Source organism: Scomber scombrus, chromosome 7 (genome assembly GCF_963691925.1).
Source record: "Scomber scombrus chromosome 7, fScoSco1.1, whole genome shotgun sequence".
NCBI classification, from domain to species: Eukaryota; Metazoa; Chordata; class Actinopteri; order Scombriformes; family Scombridae; genus Scomber; species Scomber scombrus.
In genome coordinates this window covers 27,302,878-27,319,912 of record NC_084976.1, presented here as the reverse complement: position 1 = coordinate 27,319,912, position 17,035 = coordinate 27,302,878, and positions in this window count along the sequence as shown.

Genomic DNA, 17,035 nt, shown 5'->3' with positions numbered 1-17,035 from the left:
TACCTTTAACCACAAAGCCTTCATAGGCCCAAAGTTAATGGAAAACAGTGATTCAGACAGGCAAAGCCCCCCAGTGTCTACAGCCATACAAGCTGCTCTGTGAGACACAGCAGCAGTTTGAGCTCTATGTTAATGTCAGCATACTATCACGCTCCCAATGACAATGCTAGCATGATGAGGTTTGGTTATGGATGTAATAAGGAGAACTGGATACAGGACTCTAAGATGATCATTCCTATGAAAGTTGCTCAGTGAGGCATGAAGCTTCCTGCTGTAAATGTATGCTTGCCTGATTGTTGAGCCCATAGAGCATGCTCACTAGAGTTAGATTAGTTTCCCATATCTGGCTAATTTGAATTTTTGCCTGACTATGGCTCCTGATGAGAAGTCGGGGGACCACCAACGTGATGACATGGATGTCTGTACAAAGCCTCATCTAGTATGTGTTGAGATATTTCACTCAAAACCAACAATGTCAACCATATAGAGGAATGGTCAGGTTATGGATTTGATTCAGAATTCATTCTCAACTGAGTGAATAGAGAAGCGGGCATTATTTTCAGTCTCTTGCTTCAGTATACTGTGTGCCAAACCATTCACTGGTGTCCTTAGTCGACTGAAATATATTATGACATATAACTGGCTATTAAGATAATTAAGACATTTTTATTTCAAAAAAGTTATCTGCATTAATCAATTAATGAATCAATTTGAATGCATCTTACAGTCTCCGGCCTGTATGAAAATAAAAAAACTGAGGAGGAGACGGAGGGCTCCACTGTGTTGTTATTAACATCATGTCTCCAGCAGTGGAGAGCAGCCTCTCTGCTGCACCGTTAGCTCCGGGGAAAGACATTGCTGTCCAACACGCTGAGTGGGTGCAGGGATTTTGAGGTAAAACAAACTGAGCATCAAACATTTTTCTTTACCTAAGGGTTGGTTTCTGTTTAATGCTGCAGTGTGTGTTGGTCAGCTGGTGTCTTTTGTTACTGCTAACAGTAGCCTCTGAGTGATGGTGTAGAAAGTTCAAAGTATACTTCACATTTGTCTCGGAAAGGAAATTATTTAGTCATTAAGTCAAAACATGTTTGGAGCCGCTGCCATTTTTGAAGATGAACTACAAAAGAGACTGTCCGAGTTTGGCCTTTTTAGTTCCATCGACATCATGTGCTGTTATTTTTAACAAATGCAACGACCACTAATGCAAAGGTGGCCCCAACAACAATCATATCATATGAGCAAAATGGTGCAGAACTAAAAAAGAAAATGCTGCCAGTAATTTATCGAATACATTAGCTATGGATCCTTCTGCTTTTTTCTAGTAGTCTCTAGTAGATTTTTTCTTTGATGGGTTGCTCTTGTTTTCCATTGGAACTTATTGTTTGGCACTGCCACCAAATGACCAGAATGTCACTTTTCTCACCATTTGTTTAGCACTCATAAGTATAATTTCTATTCACATGGCTTTTTGTGCTCCCTGGGAGACTAATGATAATGATTTTCCACCTGTCCAGTTGAATCAAATCTGTTATTTGGCATTCAATGACATGCTTTTTAAATGACATGACACAGAATAATTACTACAACATTAATATTCAGGGTAGACAATTGGCCTACATTTAAATCAATGGAGTACAGTAAGGGACCTGGATGATGGGTAGAGGGGCTTTTTCAGTCTGGACCAAAGTGGTCGACAAACTTTACCATTTCTGGAGCCGTGCAGCCTCATGGCTAAAAAAAAAGTAATAGAAGACTTAAATATACTACTGTAGGTTTGAAAGGGCAAATGAGTTCCTGACATGAATGTCTTGATGCTACGGTACAACAGGAAGGCAAAACCAGTACGAGACACAAACAGAGTCTACAGTCAGTGCCAAGTCAGTGTGGGCAGCTCCTAAACGACTGCCAGTAAGCACACTTATTCAGGCTCATGTTGTGTATACATCCTTAAAACCATGCCCACATGACTCCACTCCACTACTGGAAAACAACCGCGAAGCTGAGGGTATATTTACCCGGCAGAAACTTGATATCAGCAAATAATGATATGCCTGGTTATTATCTTTTTTTCCATTAAAAAGAACAATATAGATGTGCAATGAGTTATAGACTTGTGAAAAACATCAGTGCATTTGATCGATAGAAAAATAAATAGGAAATACAAATACAAGCAACTTTTCACTGACATTAAGCGGTCTTGAAACTGATTAATCTTGGTGTCATCAGACCGCTCTACTTAGCATAAATAGCCTGATTTACTCGTCTCTGTTGATAAAAGTAAATGGCATTAACATTATGGGGATCTCCTGGTTAGACCTTTATTAACGTAAATCATCTCTGCAGGAATTTGTAGAACCTGATTTTTAATGTTCCTCTTGTTGGTTATGTTGTGAGGACCTGTATGAGATGTTTGATCAGCCATTTGAATTGAATGAATCAGTATAACTGATAAAAAGGCCTTGAGTGGTCTTTGACCAACAGATGTGTGAAAATTTGGTAAAAAAACAGGTACATTTTAAAATACTTAACATATCAAAGCCTTTAGAGAATTCTGGCAGGCCTTTCTCTACAGACAGTGACAGTTTGATCAATCAATCTCTTTCAATAAAAAAGTGTGTTTCCTGCAAACTATCTTTTGATGCACATAGATTGTTGTTTTACTTAAAAAAGCATTTTTTTTAAATAAACATAAAACAAACTGATTAGTTTATAGTGTAAAGGTTTCTGTATAACTTTAGTCTGTTGATTTGCATTCTAGCTGCTAAACAGTGAACTTGTCAATCATACATGAAAGGCACCACTCAGTTTGTGACTGAGAATCGCCTGTTGGAACCACGAAATAAAAATTAAACAAAGTTTAAAGGACAGCGGGTAAGCATTGATATGTTTTTGGTGATCAGAACAACGATTATGTAACTACAAGTCCAACATTTTGAACAAGATTAAGCTTGATGGAGCTTTTGTTGGTAACTGCAAAAATTAACACACAACTACGAAGATTCATTTTGGCAAAAAAAAAAGAAAAAAAGACTAGAGCTTCCTTTAGTATATTTAATATGTTTACAGCTCATTTACACCCTGCTAAAGGTATTTTAATCAAGATTGTAAAATATAATTGTCATTTGAATGGGTAAATGTCTTCTGCCTGCAAGGATTTCTTTCTATAGTTCTATCATAGAAAGAAATTGAATAACTGATTAAAAATGTTTTCATATAAATGTTTGCATATAAAGATGTCAGCTATGTTGCTTCACTCAACCTTTAACAAACTCCAAGATAACAGCTATTTACTCGTTAAGGTGGCATAAATCTTCCATTTTATGACTGTTGTAAGTCCAACTCCAGGCACAGGGATTTCTGCACAGTGTTTTGGCAAATAGAAATTAGTTCTCTCTTTTTGGAGGTATTTCATAAAAAGTACAAGTTTTTCACTTTGACATGATGTGCGGTATTTCCACCATACATTTAAACATCCACATCTTCTTTCCAAATAGGAAAAAAAGGTCATTCTGCCCACCCATCATTAAAGATTTATATTGTTTTCCCTTTTTACAGTGAGATGCCTCTCAGCAACTCATGCTATGCATGAATGTATGTTTTCTCTCCCTGTTGGATCTTATGTTTTTTATAACCATTACCGCAGGCATTAGTAAGGTTGTTTGCACTCTGCACTGAAGCTGGGTGGTATAATAAACTGCTAATTTTTCAATTCTCTCTGACAGAATATCATTAAGCTAAGCTATAAAGGAGAGATGGCAAATAAAATCTCCCCATTCTTATAATAATCTGCTGCACAAGTTTAGTAATAATAACACTGAAACCACTGGGAGGCAAAGTCGAGCACACATTTTTCACTGTTGGTACTGCAATAGAAGGCACCGATGATGTAGGATTTGCATGGCATTGCCTGTGAAAGTAAAGAGTGGGTTACTGTGATATGTGAGCTACACCAGTCTTTCTATATTGTAAAAGACTGCATGAATTCTAGACATTTAGATTAAAATTAGGTTGTGGAGGAAATGTTAATACATACAAATATTTAGTGACATTTTGTGAGAATATTTTCTTTCAATATGAAGCTTTTTGTGGTTTTGATATACTACACACACACGATGAAAATGTTATGAGTTTCTGGGTGACTCATTTTCCACATTTGCTCTGGAAACAGACAGAGGCTGCTCCTGCCAGCCTGGGAGATACGGAGCGGAATGAACAGCTAGTTGGAGATGATATCTGTCCATCTCCAAACCATGGAGATTACAGCCATGACAGCTGTTGTGGCGAACGGCTTATAGCTTACAGAAGTACCTGCAAAGAGATGGCCACGATAAAATAAATTACCTGTGTGACAGCTGACGGCTTAAGAACACTGCCTCATTTCATTTTAACCCCCCCCCCCCACCAAAAACTAAACGAGCTCTTATCTGATTTGGTTTGGGCTAAATTGATAGAGATTAGGAGTCATTTTAACAAACTGCATTTCTCATTTTGCTCACAAGAAGAAGTTATGTGCTTGTATTGTGCAATCTAAACCTTATCCAAACATTTAACCAGCCCTCCAGATTATAGCACTACGAACACATTGTATCCCTTAATATTACTCTGATTTGACATGACTCTGTTTTTACTTTATATTGTCTACCCAGTGCTCAAGGCGATAGCAAAACGCACAATTCTTGGCTCAATCTCTGATATAACCACATGGTCGTGGTGGTGCAGTGCACTCTGCTCCTTTCCTCTCTTTGCACACTCAGTCTGTGGAGCTGAGGTTTAAAGGAAAGGCCTTATCAGTGTCCTCCAGGTCCTCCACCTTCACTGGAGTCGGTATCCTCGGGGGTTAAGGCAAGGGGAAAAGTGAAGCCTGGCAGAAGAGAAGAGAAGGAGACAAAGTAGTGCGAGCAAGAAGAAATAGGGAAAGAGGAACAAGGGGTGAAAGGAAACAAGGTATTAGGAGAGGAAGTGGAAAAAATATAAATATAAAACAACAGCGAGCAAAAGTGTGTTGATTGAGGGTGCCAGGAAGTTAGTCTCATATTCCCACTGTAACAGCTCTTTTTTTTGTGAATGACCATGCTATCAATGTATCACTGCTGTCTACTTTAATGTGTCGTGTGTGGAAGGATTAGAAGAGAAGAGTCCTCACCACTCATTGTCATTCATAAGATTCTGCAGGAGACGGATTCAACAAAACCAATAAAGGTTGGCATCTAGTGAAGAGTATCAGGAGAACGTTACTTAATGGATTACGTGTGGTCAGTCAATGTAAGTCTGTTTTCTCACAGATTTAGTGCAGTTCCTTATCTTTTGAGTTCCCATCTGTTGGTTGAGATGATTGTTCAGCCTTTTGTGTCAAAATATTCTACTTCCACCAGCTGTGATGGTTAACTTCTGGGTTAGCCCTCCGGCTAACTTGAACGGGGATAAAACAATTCAAATGTGCCACTCTTCTAGACTTTAAAAATGTGTTTGGACCGCATTAATCAAATTCTGATGAAACAAGTCATTTTGCAGGAATTGTGACGGTTAAAAAAATGTATCCGCTGATTTACAGATGTGTTTTTGACAATGTAAGTCTATGGGGAAAAGTCTTTCTGGGCTTGCTTCAAAGCCTGTTTCAGCCTGTTTAGCAAGTCAACCAAACCTACTGCACCCATTTTGGAAAGTGGGTTGCCCAATTCTAAATATATGTTTGTGTAAAAACATTGTTTTTGCTTAATATTGTTGAGAAATGAACATTTTCAACAGCATACTAATGCTTTAAATTGATTATTTATGTATTCATTTATTTCTGTTGCCTAGCTCTACCCTGTGTTTTAGTAGTGTGTAGTGTGTACTTCTATGAATAACTGGCCACACATAAACAAAGTTATATTACATCAAATTGCTCAAAAACACATCAGCTTCAAGAGTGTATTGAACAACCAAGTTGCATTGACAATAAACACAGAAATCACACAGAAAGAAAGCCACCATAGAAAAGGCATAAACTGCTATTTCTCCATCAACAATAGACAGACCAAAATGCAACAGAGGCACAAGGCATGTCATATTTTGAGACCCTTAAACTACCCTTAAACCTCTTGTTACAATAAATCTGAAACATAAAAAACAAAAACAAAAAAACATAATAACAACACTCTCTGTAGGGACATTTTCCTTTAAATACTTAAGAACACAATGATAAGCTCCAGAGCAGCAATGGCAACAAACTGAGGAGACCTACATGCCGAACACAGTGATGTGACAGTTATAACGTGGTTAGTCTGAACAGTATAAAAGCCCTCAAGCCTTTAGACTGAATCAGAGGTAATATGGGTCGCTGTTGGTGCATTCTAATTTTGACATCTCTCCAGGCGCACATTACCTAGCCCAACACACTCCCAGAATGGCAAGACACATTCCTTCAAGTCAAACCCGAAAATACAAGTGGCCTCCATCATTTGGATGAGGTCAAGCCATCTGTGTAGTGTGGATTGGAGAAAAGGAAAATGAGAGTTGTATGAAGGTCAGTTGCCTAAATTGAATTAAATACATTAGTCAAAAGTTTGGACACACCTTCCCATTCACTAGAATGAGAAAATGTGTCCATACTTTGGCTGGTACTGTATACAGTGCATGTTTTATGTTTTATGTTATGACACGTTATATGTGATATGTTATGACAAAACAGAGAGAAAAACAGGCAGAGAAGTCCTAACTTTTAGTCACCATCAAACTATACTGTGCACTTTATATTTTGTTAGATCTGATTAGTTGACATGGATGTCTTTCAAACTCCATGCCCCCAGTTTATAAAACAGGCTTTCGGTTAAAAAATTATTATATCTAATCCAAAGCTTAGATACTCTTACAAAGCTTTGGCTTAGATATTCTCGGATCACTTTAGTAATTCTCTCAGACTCGACAAAGCTCCCTTCAGTCACAAAAGACATTATAGAACTGTTTTCATAGTCTGTGTAATACTCCCTGTGACTACTGCATTGACTTTGACTTTGACATGATGTAACATCGATGGAGGGGCCCCTTAAGGCTGCATTGAGTGATTTTTTGACCACTAGGTGGAGCAGTACAGGGCTTTTCTGACCTCTAGTGGTCTAAATATAATATTATCAGGCGGAAATACTACTGACTTATTAAAAGGTGAAGTGTGTAAGATTTAATGGCATCTAGTTGTGAGATTGCGTATCACAACCAACCGAATACCCCTCCCACTCCCCTTCCAAGCATATAGGAGTACCTTTGGTGGCCATGAAACTTCTTTTAAGTTGTTATAACTAACTACGTATATAGCGTAGACTGTATATACAGATGGACATAGCGAAGTATGATATTACCCATTGTTTTGTGTTGAAGCCATTTTGAAGCCCATCTTTTTTATTTGGAGTCGGGAGCTTCCAAATAAGGAGTGTGGGGTGTTGCTTTTCACGCTCTGGAAACTAGCTTGGTTTAACATTACCTACTTTAGCTAAACTGTGCTAACAAGGCAGGTATCAAGATCAAGTAACATTAAACTTATCGAACTATTGCAACAACAGTCAGACTCAGTGCATGTCCCAGAAACAGGGAGAGCAGCAGGTGATTGAACTGTCAATCACAGATGTCAAATTGTCCAAAAACACCCACACAACACACATCCAAACCTACGGCAATCCTTCATTTTTTATTAACCAAGCCATAATATCTAAAATGACCATAACTGAGGCCATAACGACTTGTTAAATAAATTATTGACTAAGTATTTCTGGAGAGAAGTTGATGCATTTTGATAGATTTTTTTAAACTTTTTCTTTTTTTTGCTGTTGTTAGAAGCCAACATCTTGTCTCAGTCAGTGTCATTACACTTTAAAGTACTTCCACACTGGCTTCAGCTTTTAGCAACGGCAAATTGCCAGTTGAAAGTAGTAGTTTTGCTAAATTCTGCCTTTTAACCTGTAACCTTTTTACTAATTTTATCTGTTGTTTCATGCGGTTTAGATTTTGGATTTTCTGAGATTGTTTGACAGTTGAATCATATCAATATGCAGGCTCTTTTTCTGCTTTGAAGGGAAAACTAAATATGATTTCTGTGGCATGAATATGAGCTATGCAATAATTTTCAAAGGAGGAGAGGGAGTGTGAAGGATAGAGAAAATAGTTCCCTACTCTCACAGACTTAACAGTTACATTTAAATCACTTATAAGGACACCAAATGTGAGAGGAAACATGGAGATTGGCCAAATGGTACTGTTAAAAGCTTTTGATCTAAATTTAAAAGCTTTTTCATTACATCTGGGCTCTTTGAAATGCCAGCTACAAATTATTCCCCCACCAACTTTGTGCTATTAACTAATTCATGAAAAACTGCTGGTGATTGTTATTGCAGGTCTAAAAAATTGACACTTATATCTCTGTCAACATGTTTGTGTATGTGTGTGTTTATGTTGTATATGTGTATAAAGGAGATGCATTAAAGCTATGAGGGCTTTTTTTCATTTTTATATTGTCACATCTCACAAACAGCAAGAAACTAAGGTGACTTTCAAAACACTTGGCAACCTCCCATAATTGCAAGCTTTTATGATGGAGCAACGCTGCCTTTAAAGAAGGCTCTTAGGGCAGGAGGAGCCCAATGAGGAATGTGTCCTCGACAATGGGCGGGAACTGTTTGTTCAAACTGCCATTAGGCTACATTGCTGGGGACATATGGCGGTCATTTATTCGAAACTTGTGACAGCGCCCATTCAATTAGAGGAAATGCCTAACGTCTTGTGAAAGGAACTGGAACAAAATAGCACATCATGATCCAGGGTCAGCTCTTACCCTCTAAATTCTCAATAGAGTCATATTTCAGAGTATAATTTTGTAAGGTAGCAATTGGCTTCTAAATTACTATTGAAGGCCTTTGTAGGAAAGGGTGACATTTCAGCGTGTCAGTGGAAAGCGATAGTACTGAATGGATCCTCTAACTTACTTGCCAACTGGCCTTAAATTAAAAAGGTGCAGTGTGCAGAATTTAGTGGCATCTAGCGGAATGAACTTGGCAGAAATGGAATATGATATTCATAACTACGTTTACTGTATAATCACTTGAAAATGAGAATTGTTGTGTTTCTTTTAGATTAGAGTGAGGAACATATCCTCTTCCAGAGAGCCCACCATATTGTACCACCATGTTTCTACAGCGGTCAGTAGGAAGGGTAGAGGCAGAGGGGTGTTCAGTTGATTGCAATGTGCAACCTCACTGCTAGATACCACTAAATTCTACACACTGCACCTTTAACGCATAAATGATAAATTAGATCCTCTTTTCTTTTACAGATATCAAAGTTGTTCGTATGGCTTTTGCCTGCCATGAGTTCATCATCGGTTAACTTAAACAAGGACTGTTCAACTCAGCCAGACACCTAGTCATACACAAAAATAAATCTGTCCAGTTGAGGGAAGCCATTGACATCTTGCAGACATATCCCCTTGAAATGACAAGTAGGCACCATGACACATCAAAGTGGTGCAGCAGGTGAGCCAAATCATTAGATTAGGCAGATTTACAGCTTCATGAAACTTGTTATTACCCATGGCGCGCTCCACTGATGTTTAGCCTGATGTCTTTATGAGGGGGCCGTTGTTCACCTTGCCCTGACAGACATTGTGATGATTAGAATACTAGAGACTCAATTTGACTTCTCAAGTCAGCGAAAGCACAAGTCTGTTTGCAGCCTCTGGATGAGTTTAACTTTTAGATAACCCTGGACTTAGAAAGAAAAATATAAGAATTCTCCCCTTTATAGATCATGAAATGATTATTGTTGGTTAACTTTTGGTTTTGGGGCTCTTTTTGTAGGGGGTTTGGTTTGACTGATAAGCGTCAAATCTCAGAAACAGCAGAAATATCAGACACAGATGTTTTCACCTTCTTTGTGCAGTATGGCTAGTTAATCTATTAGAGCAGCTCATGCCTATGGGTTTTTCTTCTGCTCACAGAGGCTCAACGGATGGATCGTTGAGGCTTAATTTAACACTGCAAACAATGGCAAACAGACGCAAATAACGGCAGCCGTCATGAGCTTATCAGCCTGAGCAGGGATTACAAGGGAAATGAATCATTAACACTATTGCCACTTGAATGCGGCTAAAGCATGATTGGCAGGTTGAAAGCTTGGTGTTAGGAGGAGGAAAGGAAATGGGTGGAGCTGTGGTCTGATACCCAGTGAAGCGGGTATCATTATCGGATAAGAGCTCCAGGAGGCCCAGCCAAATGACCCACTGTGTGTGAGTGGAAGGCAGAGAAGAGTGAATGAACGGATAAAAGAAAATTAAAGCATGAAAGACAGAGCATGACTTAAACTGCCTGCCCACTACGCCTGGTCGAATCAGACATACACTGACACGCCATCCAAAGTCCATGAACCGATTCTCTCCCAACAGCACACTGACAGCAGGTACTGAATTGTAATGTCACCTTTTTTCTATTTGTAGTTTACTTTGGGGGGGGGGGGGGGGGGGTTTTGTATTAATACAACAGCTTTGAGATGTGCATGGCATGGAGTGCACCGCAACCCCACACTCGCCTCTCCCAGTATGACACCAGGTAAATTTTAATGGCTTTATGGAAAATAGTGGGATGCCACGCTGGTGAAGGGGATTCTGGGTCATGGAGGGATTTGTTAAGTTATTACAGTGTCTGGAGCAAGGCCCTTATCGGCACCTGCCAAGTCTTTGGCGGACCCAGTGGGATTGCACTGACCCTGGTGGAAGTAATGGATATTAGAAAATCTTCCCACTGTGGGGGGTGAGGGAGTGGGGGGTGGGTGGCAGTGTAGGGAAAAGGCAGCGAGGGAGGAGAAATGGATAGAACCTCAAGGACACAAAGCTACAGTATGGCAGTATTATAACGGAGCAAAGATCTTTAACACACAGGAGGGGAGGTGGAGATTTGATGTGGGGTCTAAACTGAGAACCAGATTATAGAGCGATTTAGACGATTTCACAGGTAATCACTTTTAATTTAGTATTTTGTATTTATTGTGTAAATTATTTATTTAGTTTTTAGGTACTACCATCTTGTCAAACAACTAATTCAATCAGAATCTGTTTTAATTTCTTGTCAAATGTACTTATGTTCAACTTTTTAACATTGACAAGTAACTGAATATACAGATAATAAACTCAAGGATCTTTAATCTGCTTTGGTAAAATCATTTTGAGTGGCAGCCTGATTAATGTTCACAATCTGCAGTTACCATCTGAAATGTGACAAGTTAAAAAAATATATTAAATGCAAAATGCTTACATGTATCGGACACATTGAAGCAACAGTTGTAGCCTCCTGACCTTGTACAGCTTATTCTCATGAGGTTCTTGCTGCAAAGTTTCTTTTTTCTTGGCTGAGCACAGTCACCAGCTTGCAAAGAGCACATTGACCACACAACAGCCAAAAGATTGATATTATGGAATCAGCGTAAAGTAGCTGCAGCTGATATATAATATGGATAATATTTTGTTTGCAGAGGTGATGGTCAGAGCCAGCTAACAATGAGGGGCCTGTTAACATTACCTGGATATTTTGTACATATATCCTAAAGAAAAAGAGGGAGAAAGTAGTAATAATGATACTAGGGGTAAGAGAATCTGGATATTTTGCCAACCAGGAACCTGATCCAAAATGAAACTGGCTGTAACAACCCAATCCTAGGAGTCACACCACATCTAAAAATAGGACATACATGTCATGTGTGTACTGTTACTTGACATTTGAGCTTCAATGATTCGTCACTGAACCAATTAGTTGATAGAAAATTAATCTCCAACTGTCTTGATAATCAATTCACTGTTTTGAGTCTAAGAAATAAAAGCTAAAATTATCTGGTTCCAGCTTCTAAAATGTGAATATATTCGGGTTTATTTAGTCCTATATGACAGCAAATTGAATATATTTGGGTTACAGACTGTTGGTCAGGGCAAAAGACATTTTAGGTTGCATCTCGGGCTTTCAGAATGTTATTGTTCAAAAAGACTCATCAGTTAGTCGAGAAAATAATAGATGAAGATGAAAACAATCAACCCCTACTTGACATTATAAGCGACGCCAAATTATTTAAAAATGTGAAAAGCAAAAGGTGACTTTCCATTTGAATAAATTGCTGCAGAAGAAACCGGTGATTTTGGAGGCAATTCTGAGATCTGGAACAATGCTTGAAAGAAAATGTAGTAAATATTGTGCTAAGCAAAAATCACCTCTGGTTGTATGAGAAACTAGACAATCATCAACCCCAAACAAACAAATGGAAAAAATAAAAGTTCATCATCTATTAGGTATGAAGTCAAATATCATCATATGGAGCAAGAAATAGCTTAATTGTAAAAGGAATATGTTTAATTTTTAGTGTGTTGTTTTAGTTCCTCTGTCAGCGAGACTCATTCTACCTGCATATCGACCTAGTGTGTCTGTGCAACCGTTCAACAGTAATGAAGACAGAATGTTAGTGGTGACAACGCACACATCTTACATTAACAAGACAAAGCCACTAACAGAGGGGACGGCTTTCTGACAAGTGCTTTATTATCACAGGTTGCCCTTCTCAAGGTCGAAACCACAAACAATGAAACTCATTTGCTTACAAATGCACTTCAGTCATCTGTACGAACGGCATTGCATAATATATTCAAAAGCAATATGGCTTGTACATCTCTTTTGATTAAGTCTTGTTTTGAGACAAACCAGATACAAACCAGGCCAAACAAATCAAAGCCAAGCATAAATGTTTCAGAGCTTGTCATATCTCCTGTTGGTTTTTCTCAGAGTAAAATGATTTCCCTTTTTTGCTTTAATGCTAATCTTACAGGCAGACACAAAATGATATCCAGTGGATGAACTGTCAGGAAGGAGGTAGGATCAAGTGACTCCTTACTGCGATTCAAAAATAGACCAAGGAGAAAGAGATTCTTTAGTGTCATACACACTTTAATGTTGGTCTGTCATTATGCATCCTGTGTGGATCTGGGCTCGGCGATGACGATGTTTAGAGATCAGACCTGGCCCTACTGGGGAGTAAACACTGGAGCACCAGCACACACTGCGAAAACAGCCGTGTTAATCATTCATCGGTCTGGTAGGATATTGACTCAATGTAACAGCTTTGATGGAAAGCATGTTAGCACACAAGTGAAATCCATCGTCTCCATTTCTCACTTTCATACTCCATGTAGCACGGGCAGAAGGCATTGGGATCGAGGCGGGAGAGAGAGAGAGACACAGTTTTGTTTTGGAGACTTGAACCCTATAGGATAAAGGAGGATTTTTCTGTCTGCACTTTCTTGTAAGGCGAGCAAAGCAAAATTACCCAGCAGTAAATAGATGAGTTTGATAAGGCCTCCTAAATATAAGTCTTATCTCGCTCTCAATTTGAAACAGCCACGGAAGAAATAGGCCACGTTGTCACTCAGGCTTTTAATTAAAAACAGAGGAAAAGACTGTGTGTGTGTGTGTGCGTGTGCGTGTGTGTGTGTGTGTGTGTGTGTGTGTGTGTGTGTCTTTTCCCAGGAGGCTGTAGTTTTAAAAACATTAATTCATGCTTAATATTTATCACCTCCAAGTAACCTTGATCTTGTAATACTTTAATTAATATTTAAATTTTTTGTCTGGTTCAGCTTTCCCACTCCACCCTCATTTACCCAGCATGTGACACTCAGGGTGAATGAGACAGCAGGAGAGAGAGAGAGAGAGAAAGAGAGAGAGAGTGAAAAAGGGGTGACGTGACCCCATGTCTATTAATCAGCAACTCAGCAAGGCTCGCATCACTAGAGCAGATAAGACCGCCTGTTGTCACACAGGTGGAAGTAATGGCCGGGAAGCACCCTTGTCCGATAGCGGCTTGTCCGAATGCTGAGATGTGGACTGACAAAGACGCGTACAAGGCCTGGAAACAGAGAGCCGCTGTCAGGACTTTGACTGATAACAGCTTGACGGAGGGGAGTGCAAGTGAAGAAGAACAAGTCGAAACAGACAGATAACACAGTGGCCTAAATGTGATTATGGCTCATCATCAGTTCAGGGAGTGCTCCTCTAAATATTGATTCATGCCATCTTGTGTTTATCTGAGACGAGAGAGAGAAAAATAGTCTTTAGTAATTTAAAATGTTTTAGCTAAACTAAATACAGTGTGTTTTAATACAGTGACTTGGGCATCCTGTGTTTCTTTCTACTGAAGATATGTGACAGAGATGAACTGTTATGGCTGGCCTGTCACACATCACTATCAAGATTGTTGTGGTCAGACCAGGTGACACATTAACTTGTGTTGTGACTGACATAAACATTCAGGAGAAACAGTTACTGTTAGTAATTGGTAGAAATACAATGTCAAACTGCACTATAAATTACAAAATGGGGCTACACTGGTAAAGAGCTACCACACGTCTTAGTAAAGGTGTAGGCTCAAAATGCACCCCGGGTCTTCTTAACAAACAATATTCTCTGGTATAAAATCACAGCAGACCAGCCGTGTTAAATGCGATTATGCAAAGGTGTAACCAAATCAATTTTGGTCAATTCCAATGTAAGTCTCAAGTTACAAAGTTCAAGTCAGATTTTAAGTGTAAATTGTAGCTCTCAAATCTAAATGTGTAAAACCAAGAAAAAGTAACAAACAAGGGCCCAGAGTTAATTATTTAAGCGTACATTACATTACTTTTACTCAACATTTCCTCCTGGGTAAATGTATATGTTATGAAATGCTGTATGAACAGCAGCAACAGGACCAAGAATATGCAGTTACCATATGAAAATATAAAATTAGCAGCATAGAAACAGCAGCAACATACAAGCAAAGCCATACATGTTTGCAGTGAGTCAAAAGGAAACCCTGCAGGACAACAGCAACAACAACAACAACAGGGTAAAATACAAAAAGCCCCAAAATCAGTTCAGCTCATAAGTCACAATATAAGAAATGCATGTTTCATAGTGTGTAAGCCAAACAACAAGATAAACAAAACTTCACACAGCCACTACAAGAGAGCAATTCATATTTAATATCAATGCAAATATATAGATACCCATGACAATGGAAGTTAGCAGCCATCAGATGCAAACAGATCTAGGAGAGCACTAAAACATCCAGCGCTGTTGACAGCTCATAAAGCCAAACACACAAACACAGACTGAACAAAGCCAAGAAGTCATCACACAAAACGCATTATAGTACAAAAAGCAGCTTCTTACCTTGTTGTAAAGAAGCCGTGATCAGCAGTAAACCTTCCGGGAAGGTTAGGGAAAAGTGGTTCAGGCTTTAAGTGGACTTTAAAGGCCCACAACACACTGACATTATTGTTGAGTACCACACATCCAAATTGCAGTGGTGACTGGATACCCAGCATGTTTACATCCAAAAAGCCAAATTACCCTCTGCTAGAGACCCATGTTTACATTGAGCTCCAACAACAACAACAGCAGCAAACAACAGAAGAGGAAATATGCCACGAAATAAAAAAGCAGCCCAAAACACTTACACAATTACTACTCAAACAGTATTTACTGTGTGAATCAACAGTATAAAAGCCTCATATATTGACAGCAACCATATAATAGAGAGTCAAACAATAATCAACAGAGAAGCAGCTCAGCCACCACAGTGCAGTAGAATTTAGGAGAAGCAATTAGCAGCTATTGTTAGCCAAACAGACAGCAACATAGCTCTTTGATAAGAAAAAGCAGAGCAAAGCCAAACCATGAACTCAAAGCAATTCTTACCTGGCTGAAGTAAAGGTGTGTCAGTGCACTTTGAGAGGAGTCATGTTGCCCAATTGTGACAGCAGCTGCAGCAAACTCCAAATGCCAGTTTGAAGCTCCAAGAGGCCCACAGCTAATATGGCATACAGCAGACTAGCATGTCATATTAAGTATTTCCTGTGTCCTGAAATCATCTACTATTAGCAAGTTAGTTTCCTTAGGAAATGCTACATTGGCTCATGCAGCAGCAACACAGCCAAGCAAACAGAGGGCACTGCAACAGAGAGTTAAAAAAAAAAGCTGCCATTTTACCTGTTGATGGATGGGAAATGTATTGCACCAGATACTTTGGCAGCTGGTTATTAAGGGCAGGTGAGGCACAGCACAACCTGGTGCTAACAGAAAGAATTGCGCAAACAAATAATGTTAGCATTTTTTTTTTTATTTTATCCGCAATAATGTATCAATGAATATATTGTGTAGCTAATTTGCATTATGCTCTGTGTGTAAGGTGTAAGTTGGTTCATGTTCATTGGTCTCTGCCTTGCTGCTCAGTCGGCCTTTTCCAGTTTAATGTCCGCAGTAGTCCTACGGTGGCGGGCGTTGATGTGGGGCTAGCCCCTCTCTTACAATACAGTGTGTATTGAACATGAGAACATATGAATATGCATGCTCAGTGTTAGTGTAGTCAGTGTAGGTCACGTACGTAAATGATGTAGGGCAGACAGCATCATTTCACATTTCACAGCTGACAGAAAGAGGTTGGGCTTTGTTAGCTAACACCAGCTAATTTAAGAAAATGAGTGGATTTCACACTGGAACACAAGTTTGAAACCATTTATGTGGAGGAGATTGAAAGGAGGGGTCAGGATTAAAGCACCTTGGAGCCCACCAGCCACCGGATTTTGCCATCACTGAAACTTTGTTTTCCAAGAAATAGTGCATAAAAACAGTTAGCATACAAAAGAAGACACTTTTATGTTTTCATAGTCTGCAATTTGGTAAAGATGGTAATGTTACTCGGTCGAGGACGAGTTACAAAGGTTTGAAACATCTTTCTGGGAGGATTGTAAAACATTAAAGCAGCTGGAGTCATCTGGACAATGCTGTGAGTTGTGCTTAACTTATGTTGACGCTACCATCATAAAAGGCTGATGGCCCTACATAACGGAGGAACAATGAATAATCAGACACACAGTCTTGAGTTCCTCTGACTGGCATGCTTCAACTCACCAGAGCAAGCTGCAGTCCCTTTATTTGTAATTTGTAGCACCTGTGTGTAACTCCTCCCATTTCAGCAATCAGGCAAAATCAATCAACAAACAAAA